This window comes from Octopus bimaculoides, chromosome 13, assembly GCF_046866305.1.
Source record: "Octopus bimaculoides isolate indiv1 chromosome 13, ASM4686630v1, whole genome shotgun sequence".
NCBI classification, from domain to species: Eukaryota; Metazoa; Mollusca; class Cephalopoda; order Octopoda; family Octopodidae; genus Octopus; species Octopus bimaculoides.
The window spans coordinates 24,854,995-24,873,443 of record NC_142940.1 but is presented as its reverse complement, the minus strand read 5'-3'; the positions used below and the strand labels follow the sequence as shown (position 1 = coordinate 24,873,443).

General features: G+C 33.5%; 1 protein-coding gene across 2 annotated transcripts in view; it reads left to right on the top strand.

Annotated features, from left to right (window-relative positions):
• LOC106883780 (glutamate receptor ionotropic, kainate 2) overlaps window positions 1-18,449 on the top strand; it is a 273,762-nt gene that overhangs the window by 177,004 nt on the left and 78,309 nt on the right. The gene's annotated exons all lie outside the window — the stretch shown is intronic.

The following is an 18,449-nucleotide window of genomic DNA, read 5'->3' as shown; positions in this document are numbered from 1 at the left end:
CTTTGGCAAATAGGAAGGCTATGATTTTATGAAGCAAGTAACTGTCAGCTATTTGTGAATTATAGTTTTAAGGTGGCAACTTACTGTTTTATTCTGACATCGATTATACACGTATGTCAATGGATGAAGTCAGCATTGACAGCTGAGTAAAAATAATAATGGGGACTTAAAGGAAGATTTGAATGAACGATGTAACGGCAAAAGAATGGACGTCTTTATGTATATAATGATGGTGCAGTAAATGCTAGAGTTATTGACGTGGTGGAGATGATAGGAATAGGTATTGTGTTTATAGATATTATATATGTTGTTAAATTAAATACCGAGTCTTCAGCTCGAGGAAGTATCCCACATTAAAGAATAAACTTAAAGTAGAGCAGTGTGTATATACTTCTTTTGGCCCTTTCTCTTGAACACAGACACCCTCCTAAGCATAGTTGGATGTAAGGTGCACCACTGACCTCCATAGTAATTAGTGGAAATAAATGTGATGTACAGCTAGCTGGTAGTAACATTGCATGTTCTCAAGTGACTCAGAAATTGCTGAGAAGTCTGCAAAAAATGCGAAGATCAGATTAGGTATCTGCACAATGAATACGAAGTGATGTATTTGGGAAATACCATAGACTAAGAAGTAGATATCAAGGTCCAGCAGCACAAAATAGAAGAATGGGACCAGTTCATGTATCTGGGCAGTGTTGTAAGCAATGCTGGTGAAGGGGAGTATGCATTTCATCTGAGTGACCTCGAAACATGAGTACTGATATGAATTTTCATCTGTATAACTTCATCATCCTGTCTACAGCAATTTATACCAACGTGACTTGGAAAAATACAGTAAGGACGGATACAAAGCTAAATGTATTCCATCGAAAGTGCCCCAGAAAGATACTCTACGTCATCTTGCAGGACTGAAGCACAAACGAGGAAATTCTGAAAAGACAGAGGCCACAACCATCGCAAGAGATTGTAGGAGAACGCTGATTCCGACTGGCTAGTCAAATTCTCCATCTAACCTGGTGTTTGACTCTTTTTACCTATGAACTGCTTTGAATCTTCTTTTTCTCAGATTGACCCTTCTAGCCAATTGATGTTTCAAAATTCCTATTATATTTTTGTAATTAGATAATATTAGGAATTGTATAAAAAAATTCTTAAAATATTTTGTATAATGAAGAAATATAACAAATTTATTACACATAAACTTTAACAACAAAATCTTATATGACCTCCACTCTAAGGCCCATATGGAACGCTGTTCAGAACGACTGGTCTAACCAGTCAACGGCACTGGAAAACAGCCATGATTTGTGTACTACCTGTCAGTTGGTAGTAAAGGACAGGCCGAAGAAGATCACTTGATGGTGGATATTTCAAAATGATCTGACGTTAGTAAACGTTATAAGAAATGGTTGTGAAAAAATAGTAGCAGATCGAACCAAGCGATGAAACCTTGCGGCACAATGCTTTGAGCAGTACAGGCGACAGATCTACTGACATCAGTATTGAGAATTCTCGATCGTCATTTTTCGGTCAATTATGGTCCCTATTAATATGTGTTTTCATTGATGTGCTTTAGCTCTTATTTCTAGCAATGTAGGTGTTTCCTTGCAACCTAGTTACATTTAGTGAATTTTGAATCCCGCTTCTGTTCTCCTTTTATTCATAAGCTTCACTGCGAATGATTCCAGAGTTGGATCTGCAATTTGTACGGATTGGGTACCTATGTGTATATGTGTACTAATATATAAATAGACGTGTAAATGTGCACACTTACAGTATACATACATACATGCATACATACACACACATACACATTCACATACATACATACATACATACATACATACACATGCACATACACGCACGCAAACACACACACACATGCACACACACATTTTACCGAATCTCCCAAAGCTAGAAATATTTTAAGTGTCATCCTAGCATAATGAAATTACCGATGAAGACAATCACAAATTATGAATATATGTAGTCACAATAAACCATGAACCAAAAAGCATGTTCGACCTTACAAGAATGAAGGAAATTCAGAATACCACGAGCTGTTTGAAGGATTTCCTCCAAGATTTTGCAAGTATAACCTATTGCCATCGACGAGCAACGACTTAGGGAGAAAAGAATAGGTGAAGTACTCAACAACTTTTAATAGATAAAGTTCAGCTATCTGGAGTACATAAACACCGTAGAAACATTGTAATAGTATGGCTTGAGCACAAAAATGCGATCTGATTATGTTCCCTACTCTTATATATTGAAGTGATTACGGTTTGTAAAGGTACCTGCTACCTTAGTTAATGGTATTGAAAGATTTACAAAGACCTGCTATACAATCCTCAAACTTGTGACTGAATGTGATATAATGGTCTCTGATCTAAATATTTCAAAGGGAATATCTTAAGATAACAGCCTGTCTTTACTTCTGTTTATTTTGGCGCTAAGTCCAAACAAACACTTCGAAAAAGAAAATAAATACTTTGCATAATAATAAAATAATTTAAAACAAGAAAGATGAAATATATATATATATATATATATATATATATATATATATATATATATAACGAAAGAAAACTGAAACTATTCATGCTCTTTGCATTACTAGTTGAACTGCATATTGTATCGAATCACTACTCAAAGAAAGGAGCGTGCTTTCCATCCACCTACAATTTAAAAGCAGTCACTTTTACTCTTTTACTCTTTTACTCCTTTACTTGTTTCAGTCATTTGACTGCGGCCATGCTGGAGCACCGCCTTTATAGTCGAGCAAATCGACCCCAGAGCTTATTCTTTGTAAGTCTAGTACTTATTCTATCAGTCTCTTTGGCCGAACAGCTAAGTTACGGGAACGCAAACATACCAGCATCGGTCGTCAAGTGATGCTGGGGGGACAAACAGAAACACAAACACATACACACACATACATAGATACATAGATACATACATACATACATATATATATATATATACATATACGACGGACTTCTTCCAGTTTCTGTCTACCAAATGAACTCACAAGGCTTTGGTCAGCTCGAGGCTATAGTAGAAGACACTTGCCCTAGGGGACTGAACGCGGGATCATGTGGTTGGTAAGCAAGCTACTTACCACACAGCCACTCCTGCGTCTATACACAAACGTAAAACAGTGTAACGAAGAAAATATTTTGTTCTTCTCCAAGGCAAACTATCGAAAAATAAAACTCACAATAGTGCGTGTAGTGAAAATACATGTTCCTCATATTGGCATTTTATTCAGTAAAGATTCAACTGAAAATTTCATATCATAGCGATAATGTACAGAAATATGGAGCCAATTTCTTCTGAAATAATATGAAAATGGATATAATATTAGTAACGAGACTTGCCATTTCATAAATAATCGCACGACAGCAGGTATTTTGAAATGCAGACTTATAACTTTATCAAGGTTACAGAGCAAATTGCATTTAATATTTATTATATCGTGTTATAATATTGCTATGTTCTAAGTGACATTTTAAAATCAATTCGTTGCTTCTTAAACTTTACCTGAATTATACACAAGAATTGCTAAAATGTATAATAGTGAAGAACTGTTAATAATTCAAACTTCAACATCATTCACAAATGTATGTGAATGGAATAGACATTCTTTGGTTATATTTCCTGGAAATCAAAGTATCCATGTGTCCTGTCTTTGTTGTTAATCTTTAAGAAATTTACAACCGCGATTTCGTTTCAATTCCCAGTTGAATTAATTTCACTTCGAATAGACCCACAGTGTCTGTGTGAAAGCTAAAAGTCATAACTTTTTATTTACTTTAGAATATACTGAAAATATATTTTGGTTCTGCTTCAATAATTTAGCTTCGGTTTTATAACTTATATTTCTCGGAATCTTTATATCTATTGGCTTAATTCATTGTGGCAAGTTTATCGGGTGGAATATTTCTCATATCAAAGAATGTAGTTTATAATGGAAGGTATTTTGATTCAGGTTTATCCAAGGTTAGCAACATATAGCACTGGCTACTCTGATATATTGTAAATCAATATCTCTTTCTGCATTGGCTATACCATTATAACGTCCAGTTTATCTAATGCTGTATATGGTGCAGTTGTTATAAATTTCAGAACGCCCATAGAAAAGCTAAGAACTTCTAGTAGAATTTTTATATACATTTTTAAATTTTGTTAATTCCTTTTTATTTTCAAACAGACATTTATTTAAAGCAAGAAACATAAATTCTATTGGTTTGCTACGAGCTAAAAGAGCTAAGACTTAAAGGATTAAATAAGACTGGAAGAGAAATAACTTTAAATCTTAAAACTACATAGTGAACATTCATGGTTGGTAAGGGTAGTCACGTGATATTAAATTCCAATCTTTGTGATTCAGAGAAATGAGAAGAGGCCTTGGTGGAATTTATTCGATAAATCTCTTGCGGAGTATGCAGATGCGTCATATAGATCAGAGCTATCTGTTCCAATATGACTTCCATATACACCATTAAGAAAATAGTTTAACTTGCATAGGAAACATTTTATAAAATGTAATATATACGTCTTCCACCTTCTTACATACAAATTGGAAATAATAGATTGTTGTAATCAATGTAGTGGAAGATGAAGATGTTTATTATATGAAATCACATATATATGGGATTTCAGTAAAATTCATTAAAATTATTATCACTGTAATGGAAGAGTTGTTTATGACTTTTTCTGCTTGTTATATCGCACGTTCGGATGACCTCTACTCAACTACCCCGACGTCTAGACTTCTCCCTCTATATCTACATATTGGGCTAGCCTACTTCATCGTCTGGGGGCATCGACATAACACTGCCACAATGAAATACATGTTTGGTGTGAGATAAGTAAATACATCTCAAACTGGACTGACAGGTGGCAACACTGAATCGTATACCATACTCAGATTTAATTTGCTCTTGATATAGGAATTTTAATTTACTTACATCGTCAACATTCTTGAGAAAATGCATTTCATAACATCTAATTTAATTTTCCTCGAAGTCAACACTGATATTTGATGATGATGACGAGGATGATAAGAATGAGCAGCGTTTCTCCAGCAACGTCATGGAGAAGTAATTCATGTAAAGTTTAGTATCAACAAGCACTATTGCAACAAGAAACAAACTAAATTTCAGTGTGAATGTGACATTGCAAATTAGGGACTAGTCAGGTCGAATACAACGTTATATTTTCTTGACTGTTCAGTTTACTTCTAAAGAACTGGAGTTAATTTGGATAGTGGGTAAGTTAATTCTCAAGGTATAATATGTTGTTGGACGCGAAAGCATCCAGCAACGTATTGTAACCACATATTGTAAACATTCTGAACCGTTGCTAGAGTAAAGTATGACATGTCTCCTTCTTATTAAGCAAAGTTTTAGTGATTGCAATGCAAGCAATTTCTATTTGTTGGGATTCATTCGAAGTAGTTGTGCAAAACTTTATGCAATAGCTGATGGCAATATTTCATATATACTTCAAGCAGATTATAATAATCAGATTAGAAGTTTAATATGTTTATTAACAAAACCCTTCATTTAAATGCATTGCGGATAATGGCTCTTTTAATTTTTGTTACGTTCCAATACTGTATAAGAGGTACCATCGTGTTTTGTTGATATTTTCTTAAATTCCTTCCTTTTCGGTAGATAGATTTCTCGTGATTTCGTGTAGGCGTTTCGGATATCCACTAACCTGTATGATGTTACTTTATGATATTTGCAACTCAATCAATAGATGGCAAATTGAATTCTCTCATTACATTGCCCTACAAAACTTTTCTGCTATAGATACTAACGTAGATGAAAGCGTTTGACCTACGTTCATTTTCGGGTGGTGATTTCGAATCTGAAGTCAATTTTCTTCTGATAACACCATAATATTGACTTATAGCCATTATCAGTCCGCGGCTCCCTGTACTGTTTCCTGTCAATTAGTTCATGGTTATTGTAAAGGAAATTAATTCAATGAAAATAGGACAAAAATAGATCGTTGATCAACAAAAAAATCACAGATCAGACAACCCATTATTGTACTTCAAAAAAAGCATTTTTTTGTCAGACAGTTACAATGGTGTAATTGTTTTTTTAAAATAGCTATTAACGAAGATATAATTATATTGATTTTATTTATTTCTATAAGGGAGCACTGATAGTTATATTGTAATGCGACACATCTGTAAATATTCATAGGTGATCTATAACCAATCAAACAAAGAACCAATATACTACTTGTAATTAATTAAACAAACCTGCGGAAATAAAGGAGGATCTTGGAAGCATAAATAGAATATGAATACAAAATGTTAAGGGATTAAATATCACAATATATCTTTTCAGACATTTTGACTTGCCCATCAACCTGTTTTAGAGTTAAGGTATTGAAACACACACACACACACACACACACACACACACGCACACACACACACATACACACACACACACAGATACACACACACACACACACACACACACACACACACACACACACACACACACACACACACACACATATATATATATATACATATATCAAGTCATAAGCGGCAGAGAAATAGTTTGATGAAATTTTATTTAACAATATGAAAATTCTAATATTACGACAAATTGCTTTGTAACTTTAAAAAGTAAATAGTTTATATTACTATATTTAATAATAAATAAATTAATTACATGTCCGCATTAATGCAAAAATCCTTCAAAATAATGCAGAATTTAAGCCTCAAGTGAAAAAAGGTTTTGTTAGATACTAAATTCTAGACGCAACGTTATAGGAACGCAAAGTCAAAATTTTAAAAGATTATGGAAGAAAACAATAATAAAATTGTTATAAATTAATAAGATCTTCTAATAAATGGAAGGGAATTTTAGTAATATAATTAAAAAGTAACTAGTAGATATGATTAGAACAATTAAAGATAAGAAATATATTCATTACTAAAAAGTTAGAAATTAAAAAATTGTAAACAGAAAAAATATAATGATAATGGTAATAATAATAATATTGATAATAACAAGAGCACTCAGAGAGCGTAAACCTCCGCCAAGGCAACACCAAAGTCCTCTCAACGATTAGGCGGAGATGATTTTTAAAATGAGAATATCTGAAATAAACTCGACTGCTCTCACAAACGAGGATGCTAAAAATGAACCCGACCGTTCTCAAAAATTAAGTAAAAAAAAAAATTTTTTTAAAAAGCAGGAAAAATAATGCAGAATCCTTGTCCGGTACCGGATCAATCCCAAAATCTGATCAGTTCGTGTTAGTCACGAGGCCAAACGTTCTCGAAAGTTTCATCCGAATCCATCCAGTGGTTCTTCAGATATCTTGCCCACGGACAAAGAAACAAACAAACACGACTGAACACAATACCTCCGCATTCTCTAAGGCAGAGGTAATAATAATAATAATAATAATAATAATAATAATAATAATAATAATAATAATAATAATATTGATAATAATAAAAATAAAATAATGATAGTAATGATACTAATGATAATAATAATAATGATAATGTTAATAATAATAATAATAATGATAATAATAATACTAATAATAATAATAATAATAATAATAATAATAATAATAATAATAATAATAATAATAATAATAAATGCTTTCTAATTGATGTATCAATACCAGCAGATGACAACGTTTCTCTAAAAGAAATGGAAAAACTTTCAAAATACAAAGACCTGAAAATAGAGATAACTCGAATGTGGAGTCTAAAAACAGAAACAATTCCTATCATAGTAGGAGCCTTAGGTATAATAAAAAAATATTCAGACAAATACATAACAAAAATACCAGGACTTACAAATATATATAACATACAGAAAATTGCACTACTGGGTACTGCACACATTCTACGCAAAACACTTTCAATACAGTAAACATAAGAGCACCACAGCAAACCACAGCTCATACCCAAGGCGCACAGAGCTGCGCTCAGTAGTGAAGTGAAAGCACGTTATAAAAATAAAACTACTGAACAATAATAATAATAATAATAATAATAATAATAATAATAATAATAATAATAATAGCACTTTGCAACAAGTATGGACTTGACAGAGCAAAAATTGGTACGACTACAAACCCGAAGGCATCATCGAAAATGATAATGCAAAGATCCTGTAAGAGTTTATGATTCAGTGCGACTATGAGATAGAGACTAGGAAGCTAGACATCGTCTCAATTGAGAAAGAAAGCAAACTATGCTGGATCATAGATATAACATACCCAGCGGACAACAAGGTATGCGATAAGGAAGAAAGGGAAGTCGACTGGTTAGCTTGGGAAGTTAAGCAGTTGTGGTCGATGAAAAAGGTGGTAGTGAGAGCCCTGGGAATAGTGAATAAAAATTTTGAGAAGTACATAGAACAAATAGGAGCTGCAATAAGGGTGGAGAACTTGCAGAAAACAGCACTGCTTGGAACCGCTCGAATACTCCGGAAGGTGCTCAAAAAATAAGACGTGTTACCTTAGTTCACTGGTAGTGAACAACTGACATCGTAGTACATCTTCAGCGATAGAAGCTGTGCACAGAAAATAATAATAATAATAATAATAATAAGAGAACACCGGGGAAGTTTAACATGTGAGTACGATAAATCACTGCTCCGAAACCTATCCAAAAACATCGGAAATAAAGACATCGCATGGAGCCAAAAAATAGCTGACAAAAGGTTGGACTATACCCGAGTAAGTAATACTCATTGAAATTTATTCCTATTTTTCCAAATATAATGATGTATTTTAACTTGATACCTCCACTACCCGAACAGCGATCGTAAACACACGTGTTATATCAACATTCAGATCATCTCCAAACCCAAACACCATGTACAAAAAATAGCTGACAAAGGGTTGGACTATATCCGAGTAAGTAATACTCATTGAAATTTATCTCTATTTTTCCAAATATAATGATGTATTTTAACTTGATACCTCCACTACCCGCACAGCGATCGTAAACACACGTGTTACATCAAAATCAGACCATCTTCGAACCCCAAAACACCATGTACAAAAAAATTACAAACATTAAATAACACCGGTATTATTTCACCCAAGAATAACAACGGAGAAGTACGTACTGTAAGCTTGTTACGAAAAAAGTACGAAGATATGAACGTGCAAAACAATCTGACAACAGAAATAAACGAACCGGTACCCTACGAAAACGATGACCGTCAAAATAAAGGGCCGGACGTTGTTCCTCATTTCCCGCAAACAAAACCAAAACGGCATAAATGGACACGTGAGGAACACACTTCGATCCTACACGCCTATTTCACAGCAGTACTCTACCCAAAAAACGAAAACGCAACAACACATACATATAAAACATGGAAGAAAAATAATGTAAATATAGACCTCGATAAAACAATGAACCCTAACAAACTAGCTAACATAAGAAGATATATTCTAAAAGCAAAAAAATATCAGAAATAGATATAGAACAATTGAAAGAAAAAATACATCAGGAAAATCTAGATAGTAGTCACACAGCAATGCCAAATAATAATATAAACACTGAGATAGCAAAACACGAGGACAAACGTAACATTTCCGGCAAAACGAAGTAAACAAAAAACAACAAACCCAGACCGTAGAGATGTATAATAGTGTACAAAAAGCACCAATCCAGAACACCACAGACAAACATATGAATGAAAAGGAAGGCAAAACAAATATAAAGCCTGGAAATAACGAAGGGAAACCTAATAATTACGATACTATGAAAATGAAAATAACCGAAGAACTGAAAACCACAGATCTTAGAATGGACCACAGATTATATCTCTCAAAAATCAAAATAGACAATAAAACAACATCAATAATAAATAGCATAAACCTGGCCGTCACGGAACTAACAACCACAGAAACAACAGGCAATATCACTGAGCTAAATGACATAATATATGCGGCAGCCACTGCAGCCACAAAAGAAGCAGGATACTCACTCAAACCAATCCGAACAGGAGTTCTACCACCCAAACAGACCTTGTGGATAAATAACATCCAGAACAAAATTGAAAAAAAGAGAAAAGATTTATCGATTCTCAACGAAATTAGTAAACAATCAACACTACTAAGTAACAAGAAGAAAACAAAAATACTGTACAAATACAGCATTACAGAAAAAGACTTACCTGAGGCAAAAGAAAAACTAAAGCAAGACATCCTTGCCAAAGCACAGAGGATCCGCCGGTATGAGAAACGCCAACGTTTCTTTGAACAAAACAAACAGTTCAAATCCAACCCCAAAAAACTCTACCAAGAACTGGGTAAAAATAAAATAGACATTACTTCAGCACCAACAGCAGAAGAACTAGAGAAATTCTGGAAACAAATATGGTCGGTGAAGCAACAACCCCAAAAAAGGACCATTAAAACAACGAACTTAGCACCTGAGCAACTCTGGGCCCCTATAACAACTGAAGAGGTCACCCAGACACTGCAAAGACTAAGCAACTGGAAGGCACCTGGACACGACAAGATGCCCAATTTCTGGTTAAAACACCTGCCAGCAATGCATAAAAAGCTGGCAGAAAACTTTAACAACATAATAGCAGATCCAGAGACAATGCCTGAATGGCTCACAAAAGGGAAATCCATCTTAATCCCCAAATCCACGGAAACGGAGAAACCACAAAACCATAGACCTATAACCTGTCTCCCTACGATCTACAAAGCCTTTACTGCAATAATATCGCAGAGATTGAGTAAACACCTGGAAAATAACAACCTGTTTCCAGAAGAGCAGAAGGGATGCTGCAAGGGCTCATACGGCTGTAAAGATCAATTATTGATCAATAAAGTCATAACTGAAGACAACCGCAGAAAGAAGAAAGACCTCAGTATGGCTTGGGTGGACTACCAAAAGGCTTTCGACAGTGTTCCCCACACGTGGATTCTGGAAACACTAGCCATAAACAAGGTGGCACCAATTATCATAAAATACATAGAGCACTCAATGAACAAATGGCAGACAGTGCTACAGCTCCAAACAAAAGAGGGACTTGTGAAAACGAAAGCCATCCCCATTAGAAGAGGAAAATTAGTTAAAAGTAGCAATATAACACTAGATAAAGCCAATGAAATAAGAGAACTAGACGAAAGCCAACCATATAAGTATTTAGGAGTTAATGAACTAGATAGGATACAACATACACAAATGAAAGAAAAAATAAGGAAAGAGTACTATAGACGAGTTAGATCAATACTAAAAACAGAGCTCAATGCTAAAAACAAGATAATGGGTATCAACACTTTAGCTGTCCCAGTTATAAGCTACAGCTACAACATCCTTAACTGGACACTAAACGAACTATGTAAAATAGACAGGAAAACAAGAAAAATAATGACAGGATATAGGATGCACCACCCAAAACCTGACATAGAAAGGCTATATATACAACGTACAGAAGGTGGCAGGGGTCTTATACAGCTAGAAAACTATTATAAAATAACCACCATAGGACTGCAAAAATACCTACTCCAGAAGCAAGGGAAACTAATACAAATAGCCACTAAACACGAGCAAAACAAAAAAAAAAACTGTTTTCAGTATTTAAGGAAGCTGACAAATACAAACAAGAAATCAATCTACCTAACAAATACGAAAAAGAAAAAGAAGAAGAAGAAGAAGAAACAACAAAAGCTATAAAACAAATGAAATCCAAACTAAAACTAGAACAGCAACGGACCATGATAAAACGATGGCAAGAAAAGCCCCTACATGGTAAATACTGGGCTAAACTAAATACGAAAGAAATAGACAGAGAAAAATCCCAGCAATGGCTGAGAAGCTCAGGACTCAAAGCAGAGACTGAAGGATTTTTAATTGCTGCACAAGACCAGAGCCTCCCCACCAGAAATTACCAAAAACACATAATGAAAAGAAATATAACAAGTAACTGTAGAATATGTGGAGATCGACAAGAAACAATAAATCTTATTATCTCTGGCTGCCCAGTCCTGGCTAAGAAGGAATATATTCACAGACACGACAGAGCTGGGACCTATATACACTGGAAGCTATGCCAACACTATGGAATAACAACAGAAAAAAGATGGTATAAACACACGCCAGAAAAGGTCACAGAAAACGAGAAAGCAACCATACTCTGGGATATGCCAATACACACAGATAGAGAAATTAGGGCAAATAGACCAGATATAGTTGTCAAAGATCATGAAGAAAAAAAATGCTTTCTAATTGATGTATCAATACCAGCAGATGACAACGTTTCTCTAAAAGAAATGGAAAAACTTTCAAAATACAAAGACCTGGAAATAGAGATAACTCGAATGTGGAATCTAAAAACAGAAACAATTCCTATCATAGTAGGTGCCTTAGGTATAATAAAAAAAAATATTCAGACAAATACATAACAAAAATACCAGTACTTACAAATATATATAACATACAGAAAATTGCACTACTGGGTACTGCACACATTCTACGCAAAACACTTTCAATACAGTAAACATAAGAGCACCACAGCAAACCACAGCACATACCCAAGGCGCACAGAGCTGCGCTCGGTAGTGAAGTGAAAGCACGTTATAAAAATAAAACTACTGAACAATAATAATAATAATAATAATAATAATAATAATAATAATAATAATAATAATAATAATAATAATAATAATAAGGCTAAAAAGGAATATATTCACAGACACGACAGAGCTGGGACCTATATACACTGGAAGCTATGCCAACACTGGAATAACAACAGAAAAAAGATGGTATAAACACACGCCAGAAAAGGTCACAGAAAACGAGAAGGAAACCATACTCTGGGATATGCCAATACACACAGATAGAGAAATTAAGGCAAATAGACCAGATATAGTTTCAAAGATCATGAAGAAAAAAATGCTTTCTAATTGATGTATCAATACCAGCAAATGATAACGTTTCCCTAAAAGAAATGGAAAAACTTTCAAAATACAAAGGCCTGGAAATAGAGGTAACTCGAATGTGGAATCTAAAAGCAGAAGCAATTCCTATCATAGTAGGTGCCTTAGGTATAATAAAAAAATATTCAGACAAATACATAACAAAAACACCAGGACTTACAAATATATATAACATACAGAAAATTGCACTACTGGGCACTGCACACATCCTACGCAAAACACTTTCAATACAGTAACCATAAGAGCATCACAGCAAACCACAGCACATACCCAAGGCACACAGAGATGCGCTCGGTAGTGAAGTGGAAGCACGTTATAAAAATTAAAGTACTGAACAATAATAATAATAATGATGATGATGATGATGATGATGATGATGATGATGATGACGATGATGATGATGATGATGGATAATTACAGACTAAAACTAAATAAAATAATTCGGAACAATATTTATGAAATATAGGGATTGAAATCAAGAAGAAAATATGAACAATATTAAATTTTAAAAATAGAAATTTGAAGATATAAGTAAATTTTTTTAAAGATTCATAGAAAATATGCAATACAATGAAAACAAAATCAACATAAATCAATAAAACAGTCTTTCAAAATGAGAACGGCGATCCATCAAGATTCCAAGATATAGGTATTAGATAGCTTTGGTACAAAAAACAGGAAATTCTTATATTTATAGAGACAGAGTTTACAAAATATAGAGTTTGACATCGACTGGAAATTCAAAAAATTAGTAAATAACGAATATGTTATAATATGGGATATGATTAATCTAATCCAATATTGTAGATTAGGAAATATAAAATTGTATTAGGTATGTATATGGAAAAACAATATTAGTATGCATTGATAAAATATTTTATAAAATACATAATAATAGTTATAATACATGTAGATACACGCAAAAATGTTTTTATATCTAAATATTGTATAAACGTTATTAGTATCTAAATAATTTCCAAATCTAAATTATCATTTAATGAAGAAGGTAGAATTGACTTTATAAATAACTAAATGCAATTATTATGGTTGCAAATAATTATTATTAGTAAGAAGTGAAACAACAATAACCAAAATCCCTGATTATCTTCCCCTATCTAGAACTCCATTTTATACACCGGAGCGAAGACATGTTTCGATACAGGTAGAGAAATTTGAAAAGAAATACGAAACCGGTTATTTCTCCAAATACAATGTTTCTATACTGAAAATTTTCTAACAAATTTTCTAACATAACGATTTAAATATATACTTTAACCACGTAACACAAGCCTTCTGTAGTTTTTTCACTCTTGTTTATCTTTTATATATATATATATATATATATATATATATATATATATATATATATATATATATATATATATATATATATATATATATGCATATATATATATATATGGAGTGTTTATCACCTAACTGACACCAACTAATTGTAGAAATATGTATTAATTAAAGTAGAAATTTAATGAAAGTAGAAAACATTCCGTCCAAATGCTTCCATGCCCGATATTTTGTCTTCCGTAGCAACTATTATACATATTTTCAGTAAGGTTCGCTGCTCTTTTTACATTGTACTGGTTCCCATTGTAATAGTTGACGTACAAGTTCATCCTTTCTTTGTCAAAAAACTCGTACAAACTAAAGTCTGCATCGTTTGATGATTTCTGTTCGTCGTGATATATTTGCATGTTCGGTATATTTTGTTCACAACTAGCGTTCGCTGCTTTCCTTGTCTTCCATCTAGTGTACTTTATATTACTTTAGTGTGTATTCAGATTCATATATCATTACGCTTTAAACAGTATCACTAAAAAACTGTATTTTAATGTCATTAGATAAGTTTGCCTCCTATTATTTATTAAGTTCTTACTGTGCTGTGACTCCGCGAGTTTTCTATCCTGCTCTGAGATATTTGAAATAATTTACAAATTTCAATTTTGCACCATTTTATGATATACTATATTCTTTTGGCTGATTGATAGCCATAACGCTAGTCTTGTTGCCATTGACACCAGTCCAATCTATATTGCAGCGTCCTCAACCCCTTCACGTATTAGTTAAATTACTTGATAATATTAGAAGTATGAGTAATGTCAACTGCATAATCTGTATCAATTATAATAGCTGTAGAATACCCTGTTTCTGCATTTAATGTGGCAATTGGTATTGGGTTACCCAAGGTCACAATGAGCAGGAAAGATGCAAAAGTGGAGTGTCACCTTATAATATTGCAGCCAGGATCTCAATGAAATCTGTATCACATCAGAATAATAGTATCTTTGCGGACATTGTTGATAGCACCTCTGATGGTGTTTAGGATACCATATGCGTTGAGAATCTGCATCAATTGACTTGGTACATTGAATTGAAAGTTTTGTTAAACTCTACAACTGATATAATGGCTTTTATGTTCTAACGTTTGCTGCATTCAGTAAACGTTCCTGTTGCAAGAATCTGCTATGATGGTTGATATTTCTGGGCGAAAAACATTTTGAATGATTCTTAGTAATAGATGTATATAGATACATATTCATAGAAATAGGATTTTGTTTTAGCTTTTAGTTGCAACAACCAATAAGCTGATGCTTCTGTATTGATTTCATTTGGGATTAGTACTAGAGAATTTTTTTTTACCAAAATATCTGATTTCTAATAAAGCAACATTAGAAAATACAAAACAAATAGATGAAACCCCAAACCGGCAAACAAGAAGTAGCTAGATTATTTTCAAGATAAAATCATGATAAAACAAAATGGTTCAGAAATCCAATGACCTTCTCTCAGATGGACAACTGTGAATATAATAATAGGAAGAAAGAAAACCATAAGATGAAAATGAAAGAATAAAAGGCTTTTTATAATCTCTTTGAACTGCCACCGAGCATTATAGAACAGCCTATAATTAAAGGGAAATAAACGTTGCCTATAGATGCAATGGACTCCACCAAAGAAGTAATAAGTAATTGTACCTAGTCATTTTCAAATGGTAAGGCACCAAGCTCTGACAGTATACCAGTAAAAAACATACACTTGGAAAACAGAAGTACTCTCAGAGCAATTATTCGAAGTGTGTTATAAAATCCCACCTCATTTATATATATCCTTACGCGCACTAACAATTAAGCGCTCACAAACGCACTCACACTTGGATGGAGTCGTAATAGAAATGGAAGTTTAACAGATAAATCTCTTTATACACTCAAAGTCCAAAACGTAGTTGCCAATGAGTTTCCGAAAGCTTTCAAAAGTTATTTTAATAGATCTTTGTGACTGATGAAACCGATTCAAATACGCGCGCACGCAGACACACACACACACACACACACACACACACACACACACACACACACTCTCTCTCTCTCTCTCTCTCTCTCTCTCTCCCTATATCTCATACATATTCATTTATAAATATTTGATGTGTATGAAAACATCAGGACATTAGTAAACGAGATGGCAACATTAAATTCGCTTTTGCATGTGTATATTCCTAATTATGTATTAGAATTTATATGCATTTTCAGAGTCAAAAACTCTGGAGACGAGGATAGAAAGGTAAAATTATGTAGTTCATGACTGCCTCATAGGAACTTAGACCGAATAAATAAATTCTGCTGGCGTTGTTATGTATCCCTAAGTCGGCAATGATGGGCAGACTTTTATAATCAAAGACATTCCAGTTATATTTAAAGACCGTATCCAGATCTATATTAACTTATTTGTCTTGTATTTTTCAGAACAGTAGAGTAATGTTATGAGTGATTTGATTGGTTTTCTAGCGACCATCGAGAAACTGTTGTAATTTTAGTTTTATTAAGCTGTACAAGATAAGTTTCAAAGTTCTTTTGAAGTGTCTCCAATTATCTGTTGTTTATATTTGTTATTTTTCATCATTCAGTATCCTAGAAATAAGTAATCGAAAACATTAATACAGAATTTATGCTAAATTAATGTGTCTCTGCTTTCTGGATTAGGCAAGCTTCGACATAGGTTGTTCCTGGAGTTTTGCTGCGTTACGAGGTCATTGTAATCGTGTGAGTAAACACGTGACTTGGTTCTCTGTTCATCCAGTCTTGCACCAGAGGTTACAGAACCCCATTTTTTGTCGTGCTGTCTTGTTGCTCTACAACGTGGGTTGCTGTAACCGGATAGCTGGTACGTGGCGTCAAGGCATCTGGCCGTGCCTTCAGCAAGATTTTTCGCTACAAATTGAATGCTTCAGCTTGTTCTGAGAATGCTGATTTCAGAGTTATTAGTTAACACAAACTTACACAAACTCCAGCACACTCACAGTTCTGAGCTCATACGCAAGCATAAATTCTGGCATATACCATTCGGAGACGATTAAACTATGGTCGTTTTCTCACTTACAAGTCTATAATTCTTCAATACCCTTGTTTATAAACTATTCAGTGAGTGATATTCTGCAATTCTTAGCATTGTGCACCAGAGTAGAAAGTTTGATAATTTAAGTTGGTTTGATGTTATTTGAAATCAGAATCTGGTATAATTAACTCCGATGATGTATACTATTTACTGCATCCTACTAATATTTGTTTCAACCTCGACTCACCTATAGATAATTATAATATAACCCTGATCTAGACAGATCTGTATTTGTTCTTTATTTCATGAACGTAGACTGTCATTTGCATGGAATACCACCCGTCTGAATCGATTTATTCCTTAGCCTTTAAACGAAAACGTTTTTCAATCACAAAAAATATACTGTAAAAATAACAACTAAAAAGCAGGACAAAAGATATTTTATAGGAAATTTATTTAGTTAAGTTCTGTTATTCTGTTATGCGGCCGATTCAATAATGTTTCCACAAAAAGAAAAGTTGAGTGATTGAGAAAAAAACTATCTCGTCGCTTCGTAGACTAATGAATGTGTTTCGGATATTTACACGATAAAACATCTAACTTTAAACTTCAACTATTGATGTTAAATAAATTCTAAATTGTTGTTTGATGTTCAGAATGACTTTCGTGTGAATCTTACGGTTATAGCAACTGAGTGTTCTGCTGTGAAGACTTATATATGGATGACCGCAAGTGATACATATGTAAGTTAGCTCAATTACGCAATTCGACAAGAAAGAAGCCTCGTTTGTGAATGATTCACACATTTATTTTTTGCTTTTAGTTTTAGGAAAACATATTGTTTGGTTAAATCTTACAACTATTTGTGATGTTAGATTAAGAATTCATTTGAATTAGGGCGACTCACTACTTAGTGTTATGTAGCTGCCTGAGAGGACTTCAGGTAATATGGTCGGCAATGATATGTTTGTAAACACTGTTGAAATAATTCGGTGATGCTATAATTCATTTTGCTATGAAACCCCGTTGCACGTTCTGTCATGTATGTTTCAACTCAAACTAATACGATACATGTGGCTATCTCATCTTTATAGTAGACATATTGTCCTCAGTATTTTGGATATGAC